The following is a 27,940-nucleotide window of genomic DNA, read 5'->3' on the forward strand; positions in this document are numbered from 1 at the left end:
AATCAGAGGGGAAACTCACAACTTGCAAACAAATACTTTATAAATGTCGTGATAGCCATAATTATCAGAATGTAACTCCTGCTAACAGTGAGGTTTTTTTTTTTTAAGTAATACTCCAAGTTGGAAAATAAACTTGTGTGCTTTTCGTACAGCTTAAGATCAAATCTCTTAAATGGTAACTCATAACATTTCCACACTGCCTTAGATCTGAGGGACATTAATTTAACTCGTTTGTATAATACTATCAATCCATATGTTCATTCAAAATAGAAGGCAAACTAAGGGAGCATGTGATCCATTTTTACGGTGAGGCAAAGAGACTCTAAGACAGTCCCTTTTAAAAAAAAAAAAAACAGGTCACGGTGAGGCAAACTAAGGGAGCATGTTTACTGCTGCTGTTTTATCATATATGGGCTGAGCGGAATGTTCGAAAATTTCAAAGAGAGCAGGAGCAATGCGAACCAAAATAAAGGAAACGGCCCTGTGATTGCACATTGCAGGACAGAGTCAAGTTAAGTGGCATCAAACTCTAACTAGTTCGAATAGTTACCCTTGCTGATTAATGTTAGCTGCTTGCTGGATGTGGTTGCTAAGCTATTTACCCTTTTGGATATGTAAACTAAATGGCTGATAGGGTAGTAGACACATTAAGTAAAAGAATAAAATCACTCCATCATTCAAACCCTCCATGTACTGTAAATTAACATGTTTTCGTATAATGAAAGAAAGCAAGGAAAACATGCTAGCAATTATCCCAAAATACATTGTCTAAGCAGCGCATTTAATTTGATTAAAAAGTGTCCTCATTTTACATACATTTGAAACCAAAGAATATGTTCTATAATGGCTATAGAACAGCGAAACCAAACAGACGTCCAGTACTTCCTACTGTCATGGAAAGGGAAATTTTCAGTAACTACGCATAATACAAGTAGAGAGTTTCATACGTCGATTTCCTATAAAGTACATGTACAGATCTTAAGTCACGGTGTCATTCGTTTTTTTTTTTTTCAATTTAGTAATCGATTTATGAAAATACACTCCCAAAATCAGTGTTCTAATACGACATGAAGAAAAGGTAACAGCATGCATTTTAGACTAAGATAGTTACTCAAACCAAAATGAAGTAATGGTTGAAATATGCATAAGGTGGATGTGAGTCTTAAACCTGTTGCTGACACATTGCCTTAGAACACAGAACATTGTTTTCACGAACAAATACGTCTATTCTAAAATATGCGAAGAGAAAGCATTAATCTATATTCCGATGTGGACAGCAGCAAAATCATGTTCGTAAGAGCAGTTGGACTAAAAATTCTCGTGCTTTTCTATATTAATGAATCAGAGGTCGGAAGCCATATTTTCGAGTAAAACACTAAGTATACTAAATAGGCACCAACCATAATCAAAAGATAGCGAACTTCTTGTTCTACGACAGCGGGCATACAACATTAACAGAGAACCATCTCGAGACTAAAACATTTACACATACCAACAAGGAATCCCAGATACAAATCAAAATCGAATCGAAACTAAAAAAGAGAAGAAGAAAAGGATTACACTGACCTTTTGTTGGTGCAGTGAACAGGAATACGGAGCCTCGAATCTATTCTCGAATACGACGAACGATTTCGAAACTAAAAGTTGCGTAAACCGAATATCTTAGTCGCGGCTAAAGTTCACCGAGACAGAACGAGATGTTTTTAGCAATCTTAAAGTTTAGACTGCTAGTTAAAAAAAATGCTAAGGATCTTTTTTTCTTTTTCTTTTCGATTCTTTTTTTTTCGATGAATCGAACCCGATAATAAGAAAAGATCAGAGAGTAGGGATTCGTTCCCTTTTCTTTTTTTCGGCTGAGGACATAACGATGTATATATAGGAGAAGGTTAGGGTTTCGATTTTGAATTGGGCGGGATTTTAAGTCAAATTTGTTTCAAAATCAGAACGTTGGGGCTTGATTCACGTGATTTGCTTCGGTATTTCCGAAAATGGTTCGACCATTCTGTCTTTTGAAGATTTGTTGCATCTTGAAACGAAAATGTGAAACCTTTTCCATTTCAGACAAAATTTGCGTGGAAAAGGAAAGACAGGGGCTGTTCGCGGCTAAAGTCGTTTTGGTTTTTTACTGGAAATGGAGGTGAGAGAAAAGGGGAGGTGAGAGAGACGAGAGGACGGCAGAGTATTACACGAAAATGGGGTGGCAATCTGCCATGGTTGAAAGGGGAAATGGTTCTTGCTAAACATGGAGGGGAGAGAGAGTAGAGAGAAACGAGAGAGAAGAGAGCTGCGGCTGCCATTAGGTTTTCTTTTGTTTAGAAGATGAAATGTTGATTGGGCTGGGTCGGGTAGAGTAAGGCGTTGGGCTGGGTCGACTGGTGGGCTGGTCGAGTAGAATGGATGGTGTAATGGGCTGGTCTAATTAATTAAAGTGTGGGCTAATAATTTGACTAAAAATTGTTGATTCTTCCTCCTTTATTAATTATTTCTTGGGCTTCTAATTTAATAACTAGTACTATGATAATTAGTGATTAATCTGTAGAAAATAAAGGACTTGATAAAGTATAATAAATTTAATGAGTACAAAATCTAAAAATAAAATGATGACAAACTATTTTGAAAATTGTGATAAAGTAACGCTAGTAATGTTGATGGTAAAATAGTGAAAATTAATAATAGTGAAAAGAAAGTGTTTAGCGTGTCAATAAATTTAGAAGCCCGAAGAAAAAAATTAGAATAAAGGAGGGACAAAATTGGGTGTCAACACATACATACTCTTTTCAAACTTTCAAATCAGATAATCGTAAAACACAAAGTAAGGTTTTCAGAAACTTTCTTTCTATCGTTCTCAAATCAAACCAAAATCTGTAATCATGTAAAATCTGTAACATATCACAAAATGTCACATCAGCTGATGAAGCCGCTTACAAAACTGATGTTCTGTACCCACGACTCTGTCTGCAAAGTCTCTAACACAATCAGAAATCACAGCTTATATACGCTCTGACCCGGCAACACTCCGGAAAGAAGTGGAGTTCGCCAATCTCGCTGAAACACCTCCTAGCAAGGCCTTCTACATCATCTGGGTGTACCTTCGTGGCATGAAACGCAGCCCCCGAAGAAAGGGGGTCAGTACGAAATATGTATTGAGCATGTAAAGCATAGAGTAATATGAACAGAATCACAAGCAGGATAAATAGTGCAGAAGATTAGAACAGAAAGTAAACACGATATGCAAGGTAATAAAACACTTACTGGAAACACAAACCATGCATGCCAAGAACGGTATTCGGTCCCTTACGAGACCCGGGGAAACGTGGCGCCACCCTGCCTTTGGCGCCACACACATCTAACTCCAGAAGTTTTGCTCCGTAATCTCCGTCACACATCGTAATATCACATCATAATATCACATCATATATCACATCATATATGGTTCGGCGAACCTTAAACACATCATAACACCGTAACACATCTAACTCCGGAATACATATATGGCACCCGACCCTCAAGCGGGGACCCGGCGAACCATACGCACGATGTATACCGGCCCGGGACTCGGCGAAAGAAGTAATGACACATGCACGAGCAGAGTAGTGAGAAACTAAATGCACATAAATCCAGACTCGATGGATAAGTATACTTACCGACCTCTGAGAGCTCAGAAACGAGTTTCGGGTCAATCTGACTTAGTATGAGAAAGTTACGAGCGTTTGAAGTACAGAACGTTCTATAAGTGTTTCCGAAGACATTTGGAAAATCAAGGTCATAATCATGTCAAGTACCTTTCGGATATCGTTATGGATCGAATCAAATAGGGCCTTTGGAGTCATATATATATGTATCAAAATATATCAAAGACTTAATGGAATAATCAAACGTATTTTCATTTGAAATCAAAACTTTAGTCATATTAATTATCCTTCGAATATCATTCGGAAACATATCAAACGGGACTTCGGACATCATGGGTAAACATCAGAACCATACGAAACAGCTTATGGAAATCAAGAACGTTAGCCATCCTAGTGGCTCTAAGAATGGGAGTTTCTTTGAAATCATACATATACTTTGTCATGTTGGTTCCACAAAGATCATGCCAAAAGAAAGAAAGGGCAAGCCTTACATACCTGCTCCACGTCCTATTAGCTACGCTTACTTATCCAAGCTTGCTAGTCTACATTCAAAAGAATTCACATAATCGTTAGATTCGTCGTCATACACTTGCCTTAGTTTCTCACATAAATTCACTTTATAATCTACCGAAATTTTGGCAGCATTTCCCCTGTAAATACACCATCCCCGAGAATCTAACTCGGCCAATTTTAACAACAACAAACCCGAGAATTCAACTCGGCCAAAGTATCAACAATAATACCAACAATCATATCTCCAACTTCAACAATTATTTCCAAAATACATTCTACATGATTCGAGAACACTTTAATCAATTCACACAATATTCAAACAACCCAATTAATGCACACTTCCACCCGAAATCTCACAACACCATCAAAGACAACCACACATTACTTTCTTCCAAATTTATGAACTTCACTAAAATCATTAAACTTTCATTTTCATTATAGAATTCATTACCACATCAATCAAAAATACTAGACAAAATTAATTCATCATCCTATACAACACAACACACACACACGGCCAAGCTTCACACCACACGACCACCACTCCAACACACTAAATTCATGGTTTTCATTCATTTTACATCATGGAATCCACAACACAACAATCAAACCACTAAATAAAATTAATTCATCACTTCTATACCGCACCACTTCCATTCGGCCAACACCTATACACACATATTTCATGAATTTAATCCCTTTTTACACACTCCAACATACATAAATCATCCATAACACAAGTAAAAGAGAGTTGAACACATACCTTTTCACTTAGCTCCTTCATTCGGCTAGACTTATAAGTTGCCCAAATGAATACTTTGCTTGTTCTAACAACCACTCCATGTTGTTAAGGGCGTTCAAATTGGTAGAGAAGCTAGAAGAAAATAATTTTTCTTGGTCAATTTTCCATGGCTAAATTTTGGGAGCCATGGCCGACCCTTGCTCTTCTTTCTTCTTCTCCTTTTCTTTTTCTTCAAAGTTCTAGAATTTGGTGTGTGAAATATGACTAATATGTCATATATATATACATACATATAATTCACCCATGTGGGACAAGCCCACCTTGGCTTGGACGGCCACATGGCCAAAATGGGCTATTCAAGAATTTTCTTGAATTTTGGGTGAAATTCCCATTTTGCCCATAACCTTCCACAATTTTACCATGAACCATTTTGTGAATTTCCCTTTTTACCCTTAGCCTTTCTCAATATTTTCGCACTAATAATATTCATAAATAATATTCATAACAACTTGTACATTAAAATAATTTTGGAAGATAGTCTTGCCTTTAACTTACCACGACCACCTAGAAATATCCGAATGTATAAAATACGGGATATAACAATGAGACTAACCGGAAGGCTGTTGAAATGAACTGCAGAGCCAAGAAAATCCTTGTGTGTGGTATTGGAGCTGATGAGTACAATCGCATCTCGTTATGCTAATCTGCAAAGGAGATCTATGCTCTTCAAACTGCTCATGAGGGAACAAGTCAGGTAAAGCAATCCAAAATAGACATGCTTACCACTGAGTACGAACTCTTTAAGATGAAGGATGGTGAATCCATTCATGAAATGCATACCAGATTCACCTCCATAATTAATGAACTCCATTCTCTTGGTGAAATCATTCCTACCAACAAATTGGTTCGTAAGTTGCTTAGTGTTTTGCCTAGTTCATGGGAAAGCAATGTCAATGCCATCACTGAAGCCAAGGACTTGCAAACACTGACCACTAATGAGCGCATATGAAATCTAAAAACTTATGAGCTGAAAAAATAACAAGATCAAGAAAGAAGGGAGCTAAGGAGAGAGAGGAACCCGATCCTCAAGGTTGCCGCCAAAAGTGACTCCAGTGACGATGAGTCAGACATGGCTTATCTAAATCGAAGGTTTCAAGAGATGATTCATACAATAGTGGTGTCCAAAGAAAGGGAAACACAAGCAAAAATCCTAGAGGAAATGATTGTTGTCACAAGTGTGAAAAATCTGGACACTTCATCAGAGAATGTCCTCTTCACAAGCAGGACTGCTATATAAAAACAACATTGAAAAGACAGCAAAGAGAAACCAGGTCCTCAATAAGGAGAGAAGCTGCTGACAACTTGGTGAAATAGGCGTTAGCTGCCTGGGGAGATTCATCACGTGAATCTAAAGATGAAGATGATCAAGGAGATGCTACCTTGATGGCTATTGATATGAATCGATATTTACACTCATGGCTAAATCGATATTTACACTCATGGCTAAATCTGATGTTGATGATGACAATGAGGTAAATTTGCTAGACGTTGAAAAAAACTTGAAAAATTACTCTTAGAAAAAATTGATGTCATTAGCAAATGTATTGATTGATTCATATCATAGTCTCATTGAAGAAAAGAGTGCTCTGACTGAAGAAGTTTGTGAATTAGAATAAGAGAGGGATGACAAGGTAGTGTCCATTGTAGAGTTGAGGGAACAGGTTGATGAAGTAACTAGAATAACTCTTTGTTAAAAAATCAAACGAGAAAATGGATGGACACACCTTCAAAAGGAAAAGGAGAGGCGAGTAAGATTCAACTTGAGCTCGAAAGTGAGCTTAAGAGAACCAGATTGAGTCTCACCTCTGAGTTAGAGAAGAATAAGCAGCTTCACGAAAATTTGAAAATGGTAAAAATTAAGCTTGATAAGTCACTTCAGTGAACCTGAACCTCTGACAAATTTGCTTCTATGTACAAAAGTGATTTGGGGGGGGGGGGGGGGGGGGGGGGTAGGCAGGTAAGGCATTGGGTTTCAAAAGGCTAAAAACCCTATAATCCCTACAGCAAGGACGTCACTACTATTGAAAATTTGTGGTGCACTTATTGCGGACAGACTGCCATTATAAAGAAACATGTAAAGCCAAGTTTTAGTCTCTGCAGAAAAATAAGAATTTTATTGAAAAGAAATCCGAAGCTGAGGTACCTGGTCCTCGAAAGAAGATAACTGTTTTTCCTGCATATACTAAAATAAGCTTAATTCACTCGTTCTATAATTACAAGTTTGGGTTCCTAATCAGTGAATCTATTTGCAGGCTGAAGTGAGAGGAGACAGTAAAAAATAATGCATGGATAGTGGTTGTTCGAAATATATGAGTGGAAGAATAGATGGTTTCCTCTCACTTAAAGCCTTCCAAGGAGGGAGTGTGTCTTTTAGAAATGACAAAAAAGGATATATTCTTGGTGTTAGTAAAATTGGCAAGACACTCTCCCATGCAATTGAAAATTTGTATTATGTAAATGGATTAAAGTATAGCTTGTATTATGTAAATGGATTAAAGTATAGTGTGTCTCAAATCTGTGATGAGGGGAATGAAGTAAAGTTCTTGTCCTGCTCCTGCACTGTCGCCAATATCAAATATGGTGAAGTAGTGCTTATAGAAAAAAGGTTCAAGAATATCTATGTGGCAGATTTTGACTCATTAAATGGTGGGGATTTAACATGTCTCAGTGCCATGGATGATGATGCTGAACTATGGCACAGGCGACTGGGACATGCAAGCTTCTCTTTACTAAACAAGCTTGTTACAAAGGACCTGGTTCGTGGGCTGCCAAAGACCAAGTTTAAGGACCACAAGTCGTGTGATGCTTGCATAAGAGAGAAGCAGGTTAGATCCTCCTTCAAACCAAAGAAAGAAGTGAGTACTTCAAGGCCACTTGATCTTCTTCATATGGATCTTTGTGGGACAATGAGAATTCCAAGCAGAGGAAGAGAGAAGTATATTTTTGTGATTGTCGATGACTATTCAAGATTCACTTGGACATTGTTTTTAAGAACCAAGGATAAAACAGTCCCCGTGTTCGTTGTTTTTGTGAAACTAAGAAATCACATTGTGAGTATCAGATCTGATCATGGTACTGAGACTAAAAATGCCAAGTTTGATGAATTCTGTGTTGAAAATAGTATAAGTTACAACTTCTCTGCTCCAAGAACACCACAACAAAATGGTGTTGTGAAAAAGAAAAACAAAACACTTGAAGATATAGCCAGAACAATGTTGATAGCCAGTGGTGTGCCTAAGAGCTTTTGGGCTGAAGCTGTCAGCACTGCCTATCACTTAATTAACAGGATGATTAGGTCCCTGCTCGAGAAGACAACTTATGAACTGCATAACGAGAGAAAACCCAAGCTGACTTACCTGAGAGCTTTTGGATGCAAATGCTTTGTTCTCAACAACGGTAAGGAGACCTTGCGAAAATTTGATCCAAAAGTGATGAAGAAATATTTCTTGGTTACTCTTCTCACAGCAAGGCATACAAGGTCTACAATAAAAGAACTCAGTGTGTAGAAGAAAGGGTGCATGTAATCTAAGATGAATCAAATGAATTGAGTGATAAATGGATACAGAATGATGAAGCTGAAGATGAAGAATTTACAAAAGTTCCTAATGAAGCAATAGAAATTTCAAATGGAAAGACTTAATTAATGAGTCAAGTCAAGCAGAGTAATGAAGAGGATGCAACAGAATCTCCAGAAGACACAGATGAACCTAGTCCCTCCATTACCCCACTAGAAGCTGAACATCAGGTAGTTGATGTTGTATTAGGTACTCCTCAGGTTGGACAAAGAAGTAGAAGTCATGTCTCTGATGATTTTAATGACAGATCGAACATGGAGGAACCTAGTCCCTCGAATTTTGATGTACAAGTATCCAACTGGAAGCACAAGTGATCTCATCCACTTCAAAATGTGATTACTCCCTTAGATTCTGGTATTCAAACCAAATCTTGGGCAAGATATATGTTTTTCTTCTCTGCCTTCTTGTCTCAAATTGAACCCAAGAATATCAAAGAAGCATTGAAAGATGTTAACTGGATAACTACTATGCAAGAAGAGCTTCATCAATTTGAGAGAAACAAAGTGTGGCACCTGGTCCCTAGACCTTCAGACAGAATAGTGATTGGAACAAGATGGGTGTTTCGCAATTAGCATGGTGAATTTGGAAACACAACAAGTAATAAGGCAAGGCTAGTTGTTCAAGGATACAATCAAGAAGAAGGGATAGACTATAATGAGACCTTTTCCCCTGTTGCAAGAATAGAAGTAATCAAAATTCTTTGATTTTGCATCTCATATGGAATTAAAATTGTTCCAAATGGATGTTAAAAGTGAATTTATAAATGGATATCTGAAAGAGGAAGTCTTTGTCAAGCAATCTTCTGGTTTTGAAAGTCATGAGCATGTTTACAAGCTTGACAAGGCTCTGTATGGTTTAAAGCCAGCTCATCGGGCATGTTATGAGAAATTCTCAAAATTCCTTTTTGAAAATGGCTTTACAAGAGAGAAAATTGACAACACCTTGTTTCTGATGAAAAAGGGAAGAAATTTGTTGATTATGCAAGTCTATGTTTATGATATCATTTTTTGTCCTACAAATGACTCCTTGTGTTAAGTATTTGCAAACCTCATGGGCAGTGAATTTGAGATGAGCATGATGGGTGAGTTAAATTTTTTCCTTGGGCTACAAGTTAAGAAAACGACAAGAGGCACCATGATCAGTCAAAATAATTACATCAAGGAGCTGCTGAAGAGATTTAAAATGGAAAATGCTAAGCCCATACCTACAACTATTGCTACTCGGCTACACATGCATGAACCTGGTTCTCCTGTCAATGAAACAATGTATAGGGGTATTATTAGGTCCTTACTGTACCTGAATGCTAGCAGACTTGACATTTTTTTTTTTTTTTGTGTTGGCTTGTGTGCGAGATTTCAATCAAGTCTAAAAGAATCACATTTGAAAGCTGCAAAAAGAATTTTGAAGTATCTTAAAGGGACTCCAGACCTGATCCTTTTCTACCCTTCAGGAGATAATTTTGACTTGGTTGGATATGTTGATGTTGATTATGCTGGATACTTGGTGGATAGAAAGAGCACATCTAAAATGGCACACTTTTTGGTGTCATGCTTGATCTCATCTAGTACAAAGAAATAAAATTATGTGGCTCTTTCTACTGCAGAAGCTGAATATGTAGTTGTTGCCTCTTGTTGTGCTCAGTTTTTATGGATCAAACAATAACTTGAGGGTTTTGGTGTGCTTACTAATTGTGTACCCTTGTTGTGTGATAATACAAGTGCACTCAACATGGAAACAAATCCAGCACAATATAAAAAGACCATGCACATTGATGTTAGGCACCATTTTCTAAGGGATAATGTTGAAAAATTGTTGATTCGTATGAACTTCTGCAAGACAGAGGACCAAGTAGCAGAAATCTTCACAAAGGCATTAGGCAGGGAGCACTTTGAAAGAAATCGCTTGGAGTTGGGGTTGATCAAGCTCAACTAGTTACCTCTCAACAAGTTCCCTCAATGATTGACTATAATAGAAGGAAAGGTACAATTCTAAAAAGTGTTTTTTGGTGGCATCTAACTCATTTCTATACTGTTACAGGTATACACTCATGACCTTTTTAGGACAACACAAGTATAGATGATGTTGCACTCTTAGAGTTTTTGCCTTTTTTTTTTCAAAAATTGTTAAGGAACTTGATTCCCCTGACTCAGGTTAGTGGTCTATTCACTACTTATGTGTGTTTTGAATTGCTTAGAGTGCCATGTCATTAAATTCTTCCCGCCTCCAATTCCCAAATTAAGCCTAAATCGGTTTGCCCTTTGTGAATCGAGCCGATGAACAAGACACCTTTTCTTCACACCCAGTCAAAACCGGTTCCTTGCTTACTTATTGAACCCAAAATAATTCATCCAGCTTCTCACTTAAACTCACAAAGCACACAACTCTATAGTTTCTTTCTCTAAACTCAAAAAAAAAAATGTTTCACTCTCAACTCTTCATACCCTCTTCACTTTATGTCTTGTCGGACCAAATCAACCATATATCAACCATAATCTACCACTTTTACCATGCCAGAAACAAACCCCACCATGTCACCTTCCAAATCCCCAATCCCGTTTGAACCAAAATCTCAGAGTTCACCCCTAAAATTCCTAATTTCTCTTGACCAAAACCCCTCAATCTCACCCTTAGGACCAATGATTTTTGGTCCCCCAAGAACTCGTAAGAGTCAAACTCCTAAGAAATTTATGTCTACATCCTCTACCTCTATTCCTGAAGAAAACCCATACTCGATTGGAAGTGGTAAGACAGTCTCTATGTCAAAATTTCTGAAAAATATCGAGGGAGTCGAAGAAAAGGACGGAGATGTCGAGGTTACTAGTCAAACGCATGTGATAGAAGTCGTTGGTACAGAGGAATAGGAATGTGTTGTTAAAAAAGTAATTTCTGAGGAAACATCTGGAAACCCAAGTAAACCCACTCTCTCTGATAGTACTAAAGCTGCTGACTCCTTTGTAGATCATCTTTTTATGGGACTCTTAGTGAGAGGGAAAGGGGTAGATCTAACATTTTGGAAAGTGAAGCAGAGATTGTTGCAAGGTTTGTTGAAATCTTGAATGCAAGGGAAACTGAGAAAGGAATAGGTCCCCTCACTCAGGGGGAATCTGTGACTGAACATGAAAAAGGGGGAATTAGATGAGGGAACTGGTCCCTACAACCAAGGGTAGTCTGAGTCTCCTGTGATTAAGACGGCACCTACTTGGGATGAGACACTAGGTTCCTCCAGGGCTAACCTAGATATCAACCTCAACCCCCAATCCGTGTTCACTATTAATGTACCCTTGGTAGATCTCCCATCTGGGAAAAAACCTGGCCCTACTAATCCTTTTCAGCAAGTTGATGAGGCTGATGATAAGGTTTTGAATATTGTGTTCAAACAAACCTCTAAGGCAGAGAAAACGGCTCGCTCAAAGGAAATGAAGCATATTGCCCACAAGGCACCCAACACCAAACAAAAGAAAAAGCTTAATAGATTCTACGTTGAAAGCAAATAAGGAGAAAAACTCCTTGAAGCAAAAGAGGAAGTTGGTTGATGAGGTGGAAGAGTCACCTGCATATGTGGTGACTATAGATGATGAAGATGATGAAGTGGATGAGTCCTCACTTTTTAGAAAAAATTCCAAGAAGGGAAAAATGGAGAAAGGAAAATTTGTTGAGAAAGTTGATACAGATGATAAGGTTGAAACGACTGAGAAGAAGAAGAGTGAGTCTCGCTCAATTCGAAATCGAAAGGGTAGTTTGGATGGGGAACTAGGTTCTTCATCAAAGAAACAAAAGACGGAACTGTCTAAGTGAGAGAGGAATGAGATTCTGAAATCTCAAAAGGTACTGCTGGGAAGATTTTTTGATCCTGACATTACAGAGAAAGATGGGATTAAGGAACTCCTTGACATAGTTGAATTCCAGTAATGGAATCATCTATTTGTTCTTCCAGGTCCCAAAGTCTTTGAAGCAAAAGTTTTCAATTTCTATGCTAACTTATCTGTTACTGATGATGATACTCTGATGTTGTATGTGAATGGGACTAAATTAGTTCTGGATGAGGAGGGACTGCTTCGCCCGATTTCATGAATCTTATTATTAAGAGAGAAGGGACTGTATTATTATTAAGAGATAATGGACTGTATCTGGGACAAAGCTGTTTAGGAAAGAGTTCAAACCTAAATACCAGCTCTTGTTTGATTTGTTCAACAAAGTGCTACTTTTCAGGTCTGAGAGAAGGTCAATTGTATCCATCTCTGATCTAGTTCTCATTGAAGCATTAGGAACATTCACCTCCATTATCCTGCCAAGTCTTATGATAGAGCACATTATGAAAGTTACTAATACGAAGGACGTCAAGGATGGTCTTCCCTACGGGTTCTTTCTCACCAAGGTCTTTGAGTAATTTGAAGTTAAAATGAGAAAGGCAACCATAGGGACCGGGAAACAAATGTTCATTTTAGGTACCTTGAAGGAGTGCGAGTGTGTGCCGAAAAAGGAAGGGTTGGAAGCAATTCCACCATTTCAAGCTTGATTGAGGCTCAAGAACTGGCAACCGCTGAGATCCATAAGTTACAAGCTAAAAATGCTATCTTAAAATCTCAGCTTGCTAAAAAAGGCAGAGAACCAGGTCCCAATGGTCCCTTGGTAGAAAAAAAAATGCTCAGATGAAGGCTGACAATAAAAAGCTAAGGAAACAAGTAGAGGACCTGAAAAAACAACTGATCCTTGATCAGAGGACTGCCATTGAGCAGGTGGACAAGCTCCTCAAAACTTTAGCTCCTAAGTTTTTCCCTACCTATACTTTCCTCTCCTTAGCCCCCCTGACCTTAAGCCTTTATGAATCCTTTTGATCCTTGTTTAATAATGATGTTGGTACTCTTGGCAGTTTGACTGTCACATTTTGTAGTGTTGAAACTGCTCTATTTTTCTTATGTTTGATTATCAAATTTGGGCAATTACTCTGTTTTTGTGCAATGCAATTACCTTTTTTGTTCCTGCTATTGCTTATGTTCTGTTTCCCAAGTGGCCATGAGTTAATGCTGCTGAACTTCTTTTTGCTTGTGCCGCTTTCTTTACTATTTTCAATGATGCCAAAAGGGGGAAGTAATTCAAGGGGTTCGGGTTAATTTATATATGCTATTGATGTTGTTACTATTAACATGTTTTTATGATTGGAAGGATAAGTATGATTCGCAGGGGGAACAAGTGGGAGTTTGTTTCTTAGGGGGATATCAATTATGGGTTTGTCATCATCAAAAAAGGAAAAATTGATAAGTTATGATATTTCATGTTTTGATGGTTTGCCAAACATACTTGAGGAACCAGACAGGAACTAGATGTGATCAGTTCCCTTAGCCCTCGTGCAGTCAACTCTACAGTTGTAAAGCTGCTGCATTGTACCGCCTGGCAGCAGTGCAGCAGCATAGTTGTAGCTTGCTAGAGGCCAAAGCAAACAATGAAATGTCCCTCTCACATCTCACATGCTCTCTCATATATAAACGACATATTATAAGGTTTAACCTAACACTTGCAAATCTGAAATTATAATTTCTCTCAAGTGTCAGCCGCCACTGCTCTAGAGATTCTCTCAAGAACAGAGCTGCTACAAACTCAAGGACCAGATCCCGATACTGAAGATGTCTTAAGTCCTTATGTTTGTTGAGTCTTCGTCTTTTGTTCTTTACTTGTAATCCTACACTACTTTCAAGAAGTGTCATAATAGGACAGATCTCAACCTTTATCATTTGGTTTTGTTGGCTAGAGTTAGTCAATGTTTGTTCTTTGCAATAGATTTATTGTAAGGGGTGAGAGATTAAGAGTTTAATTCCTAGGTTGTAATCTGAAGTTGCTCAGTTATAGTGAAGTTGGGAAATCCTACTTCGGTAGGTCGTGATTTTTAATCGCTTAAGTAAGGAGTTTTCAACATAAATATCTTGTGTTATTTAATTTTTGTCTTTACTTTAAGGAATAGATAGAGAACCTCTACACTATTTGGTGGACTCTTAGTTTCTATCATCTTGTCTAATCTTGTGTAGTTGCACGTCCATCTTAGCATCTGCATCTCTACTACACTCGTTTTATGAAAGTCTGGAAAGAAGAAATTTGAAAAAGGACATGAAAACATCATTAAAGACCTTTGGGGCTTGTTTTGAATTTTTCTGTCTGCATATTTGTTATTTGTTTCGATAGGGTAATATTGAATTTTCTTAGAAATATCTTAAGAAGCTTGAATATCAATTTTGGGGGTGTTTGTAGATGATTTGAGACGGATTTTCATAACGTAGAATGAAGGTAGATGAAGACTCCATTCGTGTATCCGTTGTGTGTGTGTGTATATATATATGTTTATCTATATATGTTTATCTCCTATATATAAACTATGTATATCTATGAAAATCTATGTAATATATACAAATATACAAAATGTATAGATGATATACGCATGTTGCGGTGGCGGATTCCAGGCCTGAGTTTTGACTCAGATTCCGTTCAAATCACATCCAATCATTCTCAAATTTTGTATCTAGCTTCGTTCATATGTTTCCAACGAATCCCAACCACTCAACTAAGAAAAACTATTAAAGTTTCATATACAAATTTAGTTGTGACTTTAAGAATGAGATTTTAACATTGATGAACTGGGAGGATTTTTTTTATTTTTTATTTTTTTAACAGTGGTGGAATTCAGTAATTCAGAAGTGATGGTACAATGGATGACCAAATGAATCAATCTAGTTGGTAGTGGGTGAATCTCATGCAGTATTACTTATTAGGATTTAGTTATTTGCTGCCATTTTATGGGTTATAATTGCGAAGTATAATTGCTTAAATTCTGCCAATAATTATTACACTGATAAATATGTGCTAATATCTCAGTTCAGCCAAAATTTGCACCACTTCACATAGTTGCATTTGACCTTTTCCCTTGTTAAAAAAAGTCTACACTTGGTCAATAAGGATAAATTTCACCACTAAACTAAATTTCCGCAAGTGTTAGGTTAGTGTTGTTATCTATCAATTTTCTCTTTGAATATTTGCATTATCCAACTTCAAAAATAGTTAGATAATTGGACACTTGCTGACTACTACTTTTCAAGGCAGAAAGGTTGCATAGATGCATTGTACTGCAATTTGACACTGTTCTTTGTTGACTAAGAAACACACACCTGCACCAATGTGTATTAGAGCTTAATTTTTTATTATAATATAATTATCTCGAAATTATAATTAGACGTGTATAAATTGTGTTTTGCTTATCCCGTGTACTCATTGTTTAATAAAAAAATAATTGACACTAAATTAAAATCCTTTTATTTAAATATAGTCAACAGGAGAACAAGGAAAATCGTAAGATTAACCTGTTAAGTAGATAAATGCTCACGAAAAAAGAGAGGAAGAAATAATCGAGTAACTTGCATTTTCCTTATACTCATAACGTTCTCGTTCACAAACGAAAAAAAAATTATAAACTTTGATGAAATAAAATTCAACCTTAAAAAAGAGGCAATGATAACTGCATCATTTGGAGGAAGAATATAGAACTGAAGACTTAACCATCTAAAATTAAACAATGTCTTACTTGGAATTCATTAAGAACAGAGAAACCACAAAGTTTTGCTGCCACTGCTATGTAATCAAATCCACAAATCAATAGTTAAGATGGAATATATAAATTCTGTGTATTTATTTCGCTCTATTTGAGCTCATGAAAATAAATCAGGCTCCATGTAGAATATCAACACACTGATGCAACACATGATCATCCATAATATTATGTTCTTCCGAGACTTAAAAAAAAAAAAAAAAAAAAAAAAAAAAAAAAAAAAAAAACTAACCTTTTTTCTCCAAAATGGAAATACACTTGAGAGTTCCATAGTATAGCGAAAAAATAGAAGGCTTTTTTATCAGGGCTTCAAGAGAGTATTTCAAGATTGTGTATTTATACCTTTTGCCATTATATTGGTTTTTAGAAGTAGTAGTAGTAGAATAATTTTAGGTATCTATATCAGCTAAGGGTCAACTTAATTGCTGTTGAGACCTTTACATTATTGCTGAATCATCCACATGTGCTGGACCGTACCCCAAAAGCCAACTCAGCAGTAAGGTCAGTGGATGTGGAATTCTACTATGATGAGTATGATATATTATATTAATATAGATAAATAGTGTTAATCTAAATATAAATATAAAGTATTTTAAAATCTCTCTATATATAAATTTGAAACTATCCAAACCCATAAATTATATGAGATGGATGTCGTGATCCCCCACTTGTGGGTTTACACGAGGTATGTTGTTATTGTTGTTTGGATGTTGTGATCGAAATCGCCAAGTGTCATGCGGGAGCTAACAAAGTTTAGACGATGATAAATAAGATGGTAAAGAAAAATATACCAAAAGAGACCTCATGAATTTTTTATATAATTTTGATCAATTGACCTACATATGAACAATTCACTAATATAAAAAAGGTACAGAAATATAGGAAAAAATTCTCCCTCAAAACAAGACTCTCCAGTACTAAAGGACTACATTACAAATATTGTAAAGTGAGAGAACAAAATCCTCAATTTATAGTGGAAAATATTTTTCTCCAAAAAGAAAAATAATCCAAATATGAAGAACCTTATATTTTTCTTTTAGAATAAATTAAATTAATTATAGTAAATATTTTGTCCTTCCTTCAAGTAAAATGAAGATCAAAATATGATAAAAAAACAATTAGGGCAAACACCTAATAATGAAGATCTACTTAATTGTGTGATATTATATATTGCCTTGAACACCTTATAGATAATGCATTATAGATCCACTAGTCCACCTATACAATCACTATCACCTAGTAATATACCAAGAAAGAGTGTTGAACAAATTTGACACGTAAATTTTAAAGGAATAAAGACAATGAATACAACATTGCTAAGACAAGACTTTGGACCTTTACTTAACAGTCGATTTTGTTGATTGGACCACATATGAAATATTATCAATAATGAATCTAGGCACTTAAAAGTTGGGAACTATTTGGGACCCACCATCTATCTTTGTTTTCTCCAACTTTTTTTTTTAATAAGTGGTGTCAAAATTATATCCGGAATTATAATTTTGAGACTAATTTATTTCACTTCTTGGGATTATTTTATCCCATCTTAATAAGGTATAATATCCACCCTTAGGATATTTCAGTCTATACCATGCACCAAACAACCCCTAATAGTTTTCTTTCTCAATCAAGAAAATCCTTTTCTTACTCCCTTCACTTCAAACTAAAGCCAACTATTTTATTTTATTTTGCTTTTTGTTTTGTGAAAAGGAGATAGGACATTGACTATCCCTTTCCACGTCTGAATTTGACATAAGTTACTCGGCTCCTAAATTTGTCTCAAATACTGCTAGTTGGATCCACTACAAACTCATAAATTTACTATTAAACCAGATTTGCATCGTATATGACTCATATTAAAGTAAGAATGATTCCTACCAGAAGATATTCTAATGGTTCAAGTTCAAGATAACTAGTTAAGAATTGAGTGAACGTACCTATCTCGCCACACCTCTTGATTGACAGGACTGGTAAAGCTTGCAACATAAACTGGTTCATTTTTATTTAGCTACCCAAATTCCAAGGCGATGATAATTTTCACACTAGATTGTCACATAAGTTTCCTACTTTTTAGTAAGTGTGTCAAAATTTTAAAAATAACTCAAAATTTTAAAAATAACTTTTTATGATTAACATAAGAAACTAGTGTAAAGACATTACTATTGTAATAAGTTTATTTTATGCTTCACATAACTGACACAATTATGTGAGATCTTTTTTCTTGTTCACAAATAAATGGGTCTAAATCTTATATTTTTTTTTCACAAACTTTAAGCCTGTCAATTTGTAAAACGAAAAGAAATTTCACACAATTATGTCAGTAATGCGAAACGGAAAGAAATTTATTCTACTGCTATATAATATCAGTGCACATAACATAACATTGATTGTTATGGCACTAGCTCGGACTCTCGGATTTAGCAAACGTAGTGGGCATGAAGATATTTATTGCCTCCTATTTACCCAAATGATACTCCTTACGAATGACGATTGGACCTCACCGTGCTCTTCTGGCCTAGCCTTGCTCATACAACGCCGACGTCAATGAAGAATGCTACGTGATTGATCCTTCGAGTAGTCATAAAAAAAATTGTTATGTCAGTTTATGTTTTGAGGAATGCAAGCAAAAAGGTTGAAAAGAAAGGTTGGTCATTGGTGTACAGAAAATTAGAGACCAACAAAAGAATCACAGCCTAGCTACCAGAACCAGACAAAGGATATATGGCCACATGTGGCCATGGCCATAGAGTGACTTTCTGGCCATAACCTCATAAAAGTTTGTTGAGCTTTCAAGGGGTGTCTGCTGTTATATTTGGACAAAATGGGACCAAAAGAAAGGACAAATTTAGGAATTTAAAAGTGACATATCCATCAACATTCATATAATCCAGTGATCAACATTGAGATATTATCAAAAATATCTACATTATCAAAAATATCTATCAACTAACTGATAGCAGTATAATAATGGAAAGCGGAAACACTCGAAAATAGTAGAATTATTTATCCATACGTCCTAAAAAGAATATTACTATTTGGCAAGTCAATTAGTCTTTTCTGGTACTTCAATTCTTTTTGGCTTGTGTAAGTTTACCAGTCCAAATTCGGATAACAGCCAACACTACAATAATTATAATAATGATGCTATTTAGATAGCCGATTCTAACTAATTTGAAATTGAAGAGTAGTTAATTAAGTGATTGATCAATTTTTTCATATCGATCTTACACTGTGAATATTTTGATATATCCCGTTCTATGTAGTTTCAAGTACATATTAATTTATTCTAGTTGAATAGATACGTCCTACTAGTGACAAACTATATATAATTCATACACAAGTAGTGCAGCAAATGATCAGCTCTTCTGCAAAAACTACACTTGTGTGGCAACATGTGTGTTCAAAGATGATTAATATCATTGTCCTTCACTAATTTTATTTATCACACCAAAGGAATAATAAGCCACTTAGTCCTCTTGGATCAACCCAAAAACCCAATTAGCAGGTGTTCAACTTTACAAAGTACTTTCGTTAAAATGTTCCTACTTAGTACGCTTGAATAGTACGAAATATATAAAGTTCAGGTACCTCACTTAAACTGCTTTGTGACTTAGATATATACTCCATTAGATTATTCATTCGATTGAGAAAGGAAACAACACGACCTTCAAGGTCGTCACAACTAGCAATTTCGTAATTAGATCTCCGTCGTAGCAGATAGACAGTAACATCATGGCCAACATAGCACCAATGACATAATGCTCTTACCTCATCAGAACAATAATACCATCCTCACAAATTCCTGTTCTCTGTTCTGTACTAGTACTAACAATTTTACCCAAAATTGCAAATTGCAATGGAAATGAGAGAGACTACAAATATGTCAAGATCTGCCTTGCAGGAAAACTATTTCGATATATAGTATAACATGTGATTTCCGCTGAAATCTTACTATTCCATCAAAGGACTACTACGACTACATCATCATTGCTCTAGGAAAACCAACCTATTATTCCTATAGTATTCTTTATCCACTGAGGGACGGCCAGCTTGACTGGTGGATCTTGAAGTCCAGCCCCTTAATTCTTTTCACTCGAGGACCAGTCTTCATTCAACCCAAGGAAACCTTTGCACACTTCCGTTTCCTGAGACTTGTCTCACAGCAGGTTAATTTACCATATAAGTTTAAGAGGAGTAATGTAGTGCCATTGTTGACAAATATACAGATCTATCAGGAAGTGTAGAGCTCACTGTTGAGCCATCTCAGTACTTAAATCGATTTATTGCCTTAGTATGTTAAGCTATAAAACATGACTAGAAAAATTGTGGCAATAGTATCACTCTAGCTACTTTAATTTGGTATTCAACTTATTATGATCTTATCTTTCATTCAATTGTATAGTAACTTTTCATCCCTCTACTCATTATATACGTGGTCCATATGGACCCAAAACAAATGTCCTTATAAGTAGGTCGATGTCCCATCCACATTTAATTGTTTAGGGCCTTTAGGCAAGTGATGTCCTTTAATTCGTACTACTTTTCTATTAACACTCACTAATCATCATCACAGATCACGATAAAGAAAGCATTCTATTTTTTCAACCTAATCCCTTACACATTGGTCGGCTTGTCCACGTGACGTAATATCCTAATCACTAATAATATGATTAATCAGTTAACTATCCTGATATAAAGCATAATCTGAGTTTGCTCCAGGTTAGATGACTTAATTAACATAACGTTTTTTGGTTCCTTTGCCTTAAACTAAGAATCCAAAGATAATGCGGCAATGCTATATGTATTAAACCACTAGAAAGATCTTCACTAACATAAACCTTTGTTTCATTACGCCATTTTTATTCTTATAGGATAATAATTGGAAAATATATACTATTCCAATTTATGTTACACTTTCCATTTTCTACTATTATGTGCCCATCTCAAATTAAAAAAATTTAAAAAGAAGAAGAAGGATTCAATGTTACTCCCTCTGTCCCAAAATAAGTGTCACCTTAATTAGCAAAAGAAATTATCCCAAAATAAGTGTCATCTTAAAAATTCAAGACAAAAATTAGCAAGTGTTTACAACTATGCTCTTAACATTAAAGGAGCAGTCATCTTTAATATTGCTCAATTCTCAAAAAATATCTAATAAATAGGGATAGTTTTTAGTAAACTCCACATTGTATTTATTGATTTTTTAATGAGTGTGATTTTTGCTAAAGTGACACTTATTTTGGGATGGAAGAAGCATTAAACCAGGGTATATATTTTCTTAATAAAGTAGAAAAATAGTCATTTAACATGCTACATTTAGCTAGCTAGCATTTGGGCATAGATTCCAAAAAAAAAAAAAAAAAACTTGATTTGGGTGAAATTTTTCAAGTTTTGAAAATGTATTTGGCCATAGTTTTTTAAAACATATTTCACCTTTTGTTTTTGAAAACATGAAAACATTACTTATACATAAGTTCTAAAACTACCAAGAATACTCAACCATACAAAACATGTACTTGCTAATCCCAAATTATGCAGGATTTGAAGCTTGTGGGTTCGGGATTCTTATTCGTTTAAGTTACTGGGTTCTAAAGTAACAAATTATACATATTCAATGATTTTTTCAAGACTAATACAGGGTTTGAACCAAAGTTATTGGGTACGGCCGAACCCACAAGTCCTATGCTAGCTTCGCCCCTGAATACAAAGTACCATCCTTTCAAGAAAAAAAAAACGACGGCAGTAACTAGCTATTTTTTAATATAATATTTACACATTGTATGAATAATCTTCACTTTATAAAAGAGACTACTTTAATTGTGGAAACATGGTAGATATGGCTCTAATGGAGGAACATGATAGATAGAATTAGTTGGGTCATAAATAAATGGGTTTTTTATAAAATACAAAATTTTAGGGTAGTTTTTAAAAGTTCCGAAAATGCCAAAATTATGGCCCAAAAAGAAATTTGAGCCAGAATTTAGAAATTTGAAGATTTATTTTTAAAATCTATCAAAATTTTATGGCTAAACAATAATTAAAGAACAAATCTTCAAAATATGCTTCCATAAACTATGGCCAAACGAGAGCCTAATCTATGCAACAACTTGAACATAGCTTAGTTACATTATGTGTAGTCTAGCTACATCCCGCCTATGAATTTTAAATGCTAGTCTAATGCTTTACAACTAGGAAAAATTAAATTAAACAAATGTATATTTATTTTTTTATGTGTTCTTTTTCTTTTAATTTACTTTGCCACTTTCCAATACAAGAGCTGAAAATCAAAAGGTCAGTTCAGAAATCAGAATAGGTTTTTGTTTTAATGGGTCATGGGACCCGACTCACCGAAATTCATTTCGTTTTGTATCCCCAAACCGTGTAGGGTCCACCATTACGGGGTGGTGGGGCTAAAAAAAGCATACTTTGAAAAAAAAAAAATTAACATAAACAACCGCCCGCCTAAAAAATATAAAATGTATAATAATATATGAATATATTATCAGAAAAGAATCAAAAATACCCTTGAACTTTCAAATATAATTTATTCATACCCGTTGTTATACTTTTAGGTCAATTATATCCCTATCGTTATACTTTGGTGCAAATATGCCCTTAATTTCGACGGAATGCCACGTGACAGCTCGGGAATAAAATAACCCACCCCCCATTTTTTTAACCCGAATCCAATTAGAACCCACCAGTAATTTTTGTACCCATTTCCCCACTTAAATGAACATGAAATTATGTCCTCTCCGTCAAGAACAAAGCCTTTCAATTTGTTAAGAGTTTTATCCTCTGAGTTGCTTCTGCTGATGAACTCCTTTCCATTGCATGGATTCTCAAGTTGCAATGGTGGAGTTCTGCCTAATATTCATCAAAACTTGCTGAAATGGAAAGCGGAAACCAAAAATTCGTGCAATCTCGATCAAGAAGAGTCACAATTTGCTGCCTACAGGTTGTTTACAATCTTCCGGCCTCGCCATTTTAACCACTACAGTAGCTACCAGTGAAGTCGCCATCAACGAACAAGTTCAGACCTCAGCTCAACAATGAAACATTGAGGATGGTTATTTTATTCTGAGCTAGCATTCCGTCTAAATTAAAGGCATATTTGCACCAAAGTATAACGGTAGGGGCATAATTGGTCAAAAAGTATAACGGAAGGTATGAGTAAACTATATTTGAAAGTTCAGGGGTATTTTTTTATCCTTTTCCGATATATTATATACGATTTGAAGATTGTAAATATTTTTATCGAGCGGCCAATTGTATAACTTTTACGTAGAGTTTAGTCTCTTTTTTTTTTTTTTTTATCTCAGAAAAGTTTATTTTGTTTTTGAATTGTTCAATTTTATTCTATATTATATTTATTTGCATTATTGTTGTTAGCTAATTCTCTCATATTTATTTTCTCGTACTCTCTTGCCATTAATAAAGTTTCAGCATAAAAGGTCCACACCATGCATCCAAATTCCAGAAAAAAGGTCTTAATTTATTTCTCAACTTTTGATGAGTAATTTAAAATTATTCTCATCTTTAAGCTTTATTTATATTAAGGGACACAATTTTTTTAAAAGAAGTAATATCAAAACAAAATCAAATGTAGGGCAAAGTTACTTAACTCTAGCCTATGTAGTTGTGATACTCCCCACATTCCTTTCTACTACTTCAGTTTGCATTTTACATTTACCTTGTGAAATTATTAATTAAGAAATTTTTTTTAATTAAATTATACTTTAAAAATCTAAATTTAACTATGAGTGTTCGGATAAAATTTCAAAAAATAATTACTTAATAATAAAAAATAAAAATAATAATAAATTCTTACATGACTTGCTGAAATGAATAAATAAACAATTATTTTTAATAACTAAACAAATAAAGAAAAGGCAAGGGAGCAGCAATTTTGACCCTTTTCTCGTTTTATCATTTGTACTCTTTTGGTCCCCTACCTAAATTATTGGGACCCACATCCAACAATTTTTCTCTCATTCTGCAATTATCTTTACATGTATTCATGTTGTCTGATATCAGACAAAGTCTATACACCTTTGGGTCCCCAAAATCTTTAGCCACTTCGTTTCTATTTTGAGGTAAGGATTTTTTACCAATAACTACTAGTACTAACAATTTAAGCATGACTGTAGCTTTTACTAAAATCAAAATAATACATCACGCATATAGTATATGGCAAAAGGAAAAGGCAAATAGAACACGAAAGTGGGAAAAGATCTATTTTTGGCATTTTCTCTTTAGGCTTTGAGTGAATTATTGCACTCTCAAGATTTAGGTTAACATTGGCCCTATATACCTGATTTTGGGATCACCATTTAAGTTATATTCATGTAAGAAATTTGTAGGTCTACTTCTTCTAGAACAATTTTTGACATGCGGACATTGTTTAGACTACAGTCATATATAACTTCAAACACTGCATGTAGAGGTGGCAAAATAGGTAAAAAAATATGGTTATCCGCCCGATCCAATCCATTTTAAATGGGTTGGATACCCAACCCATTTAATATGGGTCTAATATGAGTCAACCCATACTATCCACTTAAAATATGAGTAAATTAATGGGTAAAACGGATAAACCCACAACATATAGAGTGTGTTTGGTATGAAGGAAATGTTTTCCAATTTTCCCACGTTTGGTTGGTCAAAATATTTTGGAAAACATTTTCTCTAAAACAAGTTCAATAACCCCCCCCCCCCTACCCCTACACCCTCACTACCCCTACCCCACGCCCACCAGGCCACCACCCACCACTACCTCCCTCCCCACCCCTATAACCACCTACCCCCAACCCCTACTTCTCACCTCCCTACCACCACCCCAGGGGCGGAGCCAAGAATTTCATCAAGGGTGTTCATATTTTAGGACAGGGGATGTGTGAGGGAAAAAAAAATAGCGCATGAAGAAAACACACAGCAGGGATTCGAACTCGCGTCCTCAGCAAGAATTTGCACACCCTTAGCCGCTGGGCTATCCTTGTTTTCTATGTCAAGGTTGTTCATTACTAGTATATATCCACAAAGTTCTATATTTAATATAGGCATCCGATAATGTTTTCTGATGAAGGGTGTTCATATGACCACCCTTCAATGGGTGTGGCTCCGCCCATGCACCACCCCCTAGCTCTCAACTTTGCAAAACTAAACATTTGTGAAAGTAGTAACTTTCAAAAATAGCAACTTTACAAAAGTAATCACATTACAAAAGTAGCCGCTTTTTCAAAATATTACTTGCGAAAAGTAGCTACATTTCAAAAATAGTCGTTTTGCAAACTAACTACTTTAAAAGTAGTAAATTTTCATAAATAGTCATTTTGTGAAAGTAGTTACTTTAAAAACTAACTACTTTGCAAAAGTAGCCATTTTTTAAAATACCATATTTGTGAAAGTATTAAAATAACCATTTTTGCAATGTGCCATTTCTAAGATTGTGGTCACTTTTGTAAAGTAGTTATTTTTAAAAGTGATAAAAAAAATGGCTACTTTTGGCCATTTTTCGAAAAATGACAAAAAAAGTTGCAATTTTTGTAAATTTGCATTTTCGGTCGTTTTGCCAGAAATATTTTTTTGCAAAAATAACCATTTTTATGTCACTTTTTAAAAATGGTCAATTTACAAAATAGTCATTTTTGTGTCGCTTTTAAAAAATGGCTAGTTTACAAACATAGTCACTTTTTGGGGTTGTCTTCAAAGTGCAAAGTAGTCATCTATGAAATAGGTGCTTTGGGAGGGGGGGTGGGTGAGGGTTAGGTGGACCGGTGGTGTGGGATGGGGTGAAGTTGGGGTGGGTAGGTGAAGATGAAGTGCGTTCGAGGGTGGTCATTGGGTGGGGCTGGGATTTGGTTGGGGAGTGGGTGGTAGGGGTGGGGTTGGGTGGATAGTTTTCAAAAAAGATTTTCTTGGAGGTCGTATCATTGAAAAGGTTCCAAGTTTTATTCTTCCCACAAATGTTGAGGCGCAATTATATACTACGGATTGGATTTGTGGATAAAATGGTAAATTAATCTTCTCCATATTGGCTACATGAAGCCAACATCTTTGAAGTAGCTTTAGATAATATGGATATCCATATTATCCGTCGGGTAACCCATTTTTTAACCGTGTTAAATATGGGCGGGTCGGGTAATTAATCCGTTTTTTGTCAACCCATTTTCGACCCGACCCATATCCGACTCGACCCGCCCGTTTTCCACCCCTAACTGCATGTTTGAACCTATTCCGAAATGAATAGACGTGCAAAAATTTAAAAGCGAGTGTCCAAATAGGATACTCCGTGAAAGTTATACATTAACATTGATCAGTTTTCTCTTGCTAGGATTCTTTGTTTTTGTTACCTTCCCAATATAGCTTGAAAATAAATCTCTTGATTGACTACTACTTTTCGAGGACAAAGGCTGCATACATGCATCGTATCACATTTTTACACTGTTATTTGTTGACTAAGAAACACGCAACCAATGTATAGTAAAGTTAAAAACAAAATAAAGATTGAAAAGGACAAAGATAAAATGAATTTGTGTTCTAATATATGACTTTGATCATATTCTAACTTAACATTCAAAAAGAGGACATCAAGTCACTTATCAACAGTTCAACACAAGGTGTCTATAAGAGAGAATTTTCAGCTTTCTTTAATTCCTGTTATAGTTGTAGGCTTATAGCATTCACAAAATAAGGAAGAAAGAAAATATAAAAAAAATTGTTCAAAATCTATTAGTATGACTTTGCAAATGAGGAATGAAGACATTAATTAGAGGTTAGTGTTGTTAAGAAAAAAAAAACATTCAACTTCCCATAATAGTGATCCTTTATTAGAGAGGAAGAGTATGAGCTGAAAACTTTGAACCATCAAAAATTAAATTTTAAAAAAAATATGGATAAGAATCGTTTCACTTGAAATACTTTTTAATAAGCTTTTTGCAATATTTCGTCGGTATGTGAAATACCAATGACCAATTCCAATATTACAAATACTGATGAAAAAACTGCTATTTCCAAATATTTAAAAGTATGTCATTTTGTTTTTGAACGGACTAATAAAAAAAGTATGTCATATAAACCGGAACGAAGAGAGTAGTTATGTCCAAAATTTGAAGGAACAATTTCTTACTTGGAATTCATAATTGCATTGTGTACTAATCAGAACAGTGACCACAAAGTTTTTGGCCACTATCATGGAAGCAAATTCATACTCCACAATCCACATATGTGAGTGCCTTCAAACCACTTTTCTAGTATTTGCTCTTCAATACTTGAAAATCTACCTTTGTTCTTCCAATAGGCAGATGAACTGTGACATTTCCAACACTCAAATAGAAGGCATATTTGTGGTGCTTCAATGGGAATACCCTTGTGGCTACCGAAGCAGAATGATTTATATATAATTTTGTCATTTGTGTCCTACAAGAAGAAGAACAAGATAAGGAAAACAGAATAGCAAGTAGTGGATATGCACATTAATAAGTAAGGTCAATTTTTTAAATTTAGACAGCGAAATGTTGGCTGTTGGGACCATTTACTTTATTGTTAATATATCATGCATATCTACTTGAACCAACGACAGGCCTAGCATGTAAAAGCTAGGTGATGCTGTACTTTTTAAAAAAAAAACATATATATATATATATATATATATATATATATATATATATATTACACAGGGTAGGTGAAGGGGAAAGGTGATGTCGTATATGTATAAATATACAGGGATAATTAACTTTTAAACCGCTTAAAAGAATAATAGTCTGAAAATGTATAAGTTCTGTATATTAAGTATAAATATACATATTTTATACGCAAATTATAAATATAA

The 27,940-nt window shown here is 35.3% G+C and overlaps 1 long non-coding RNA gene across 6 annotated transcripts; it reads right to left on the reverse strand.

Annotated features, from left to right (window-relative positions):
* Positions 1-343: 343 nt before the first annotated feature.
* Positions 344-27,654, reverse strand: LOC132608934 (uncharacterized). 6 transcript variants are annotated; one of them, XR_009570621.1, is made up of 5 exons: positions 27,239-27,654; positions 16,343-18,678; positions 5,671-5,777; positions 4,128-5,591; positions 344-3,089 (listed from the first exon to the last, which is right to left on the reverse strand). It is a non-coding gene; the product is annotated as an uncharacterized LOC132608934 (long non-coding RNA). The 6 variants fall into 6 exon arrangements; XR_009570622.1 differs by lacking the exon at positions 5,671-5,777 and having other exon boundaries at positions 4,128-4,174; positions 27,239-27,649; XR_009570618.1 differs by having other exon boundaries at positions 344-5,591; positions 27,239-27,649.
* Positions 27,655-27,940: the final 286 nt, after the last annotated feature.

The sequence above is a fragment of the Lycium barbarum genome, chromosome 9 (assembly GCF_019175385.1).
Source record: "Lycium barbarum isolate Lr01 chromosome 9, ASM1917538v2, whole genome shotgun sequence".
NCBI lineage: Eukaryota > Viridiplantae > Streptophyta > Magnoliopsida > Solanales > Solanaceae > Lycium > Lycium barbarum.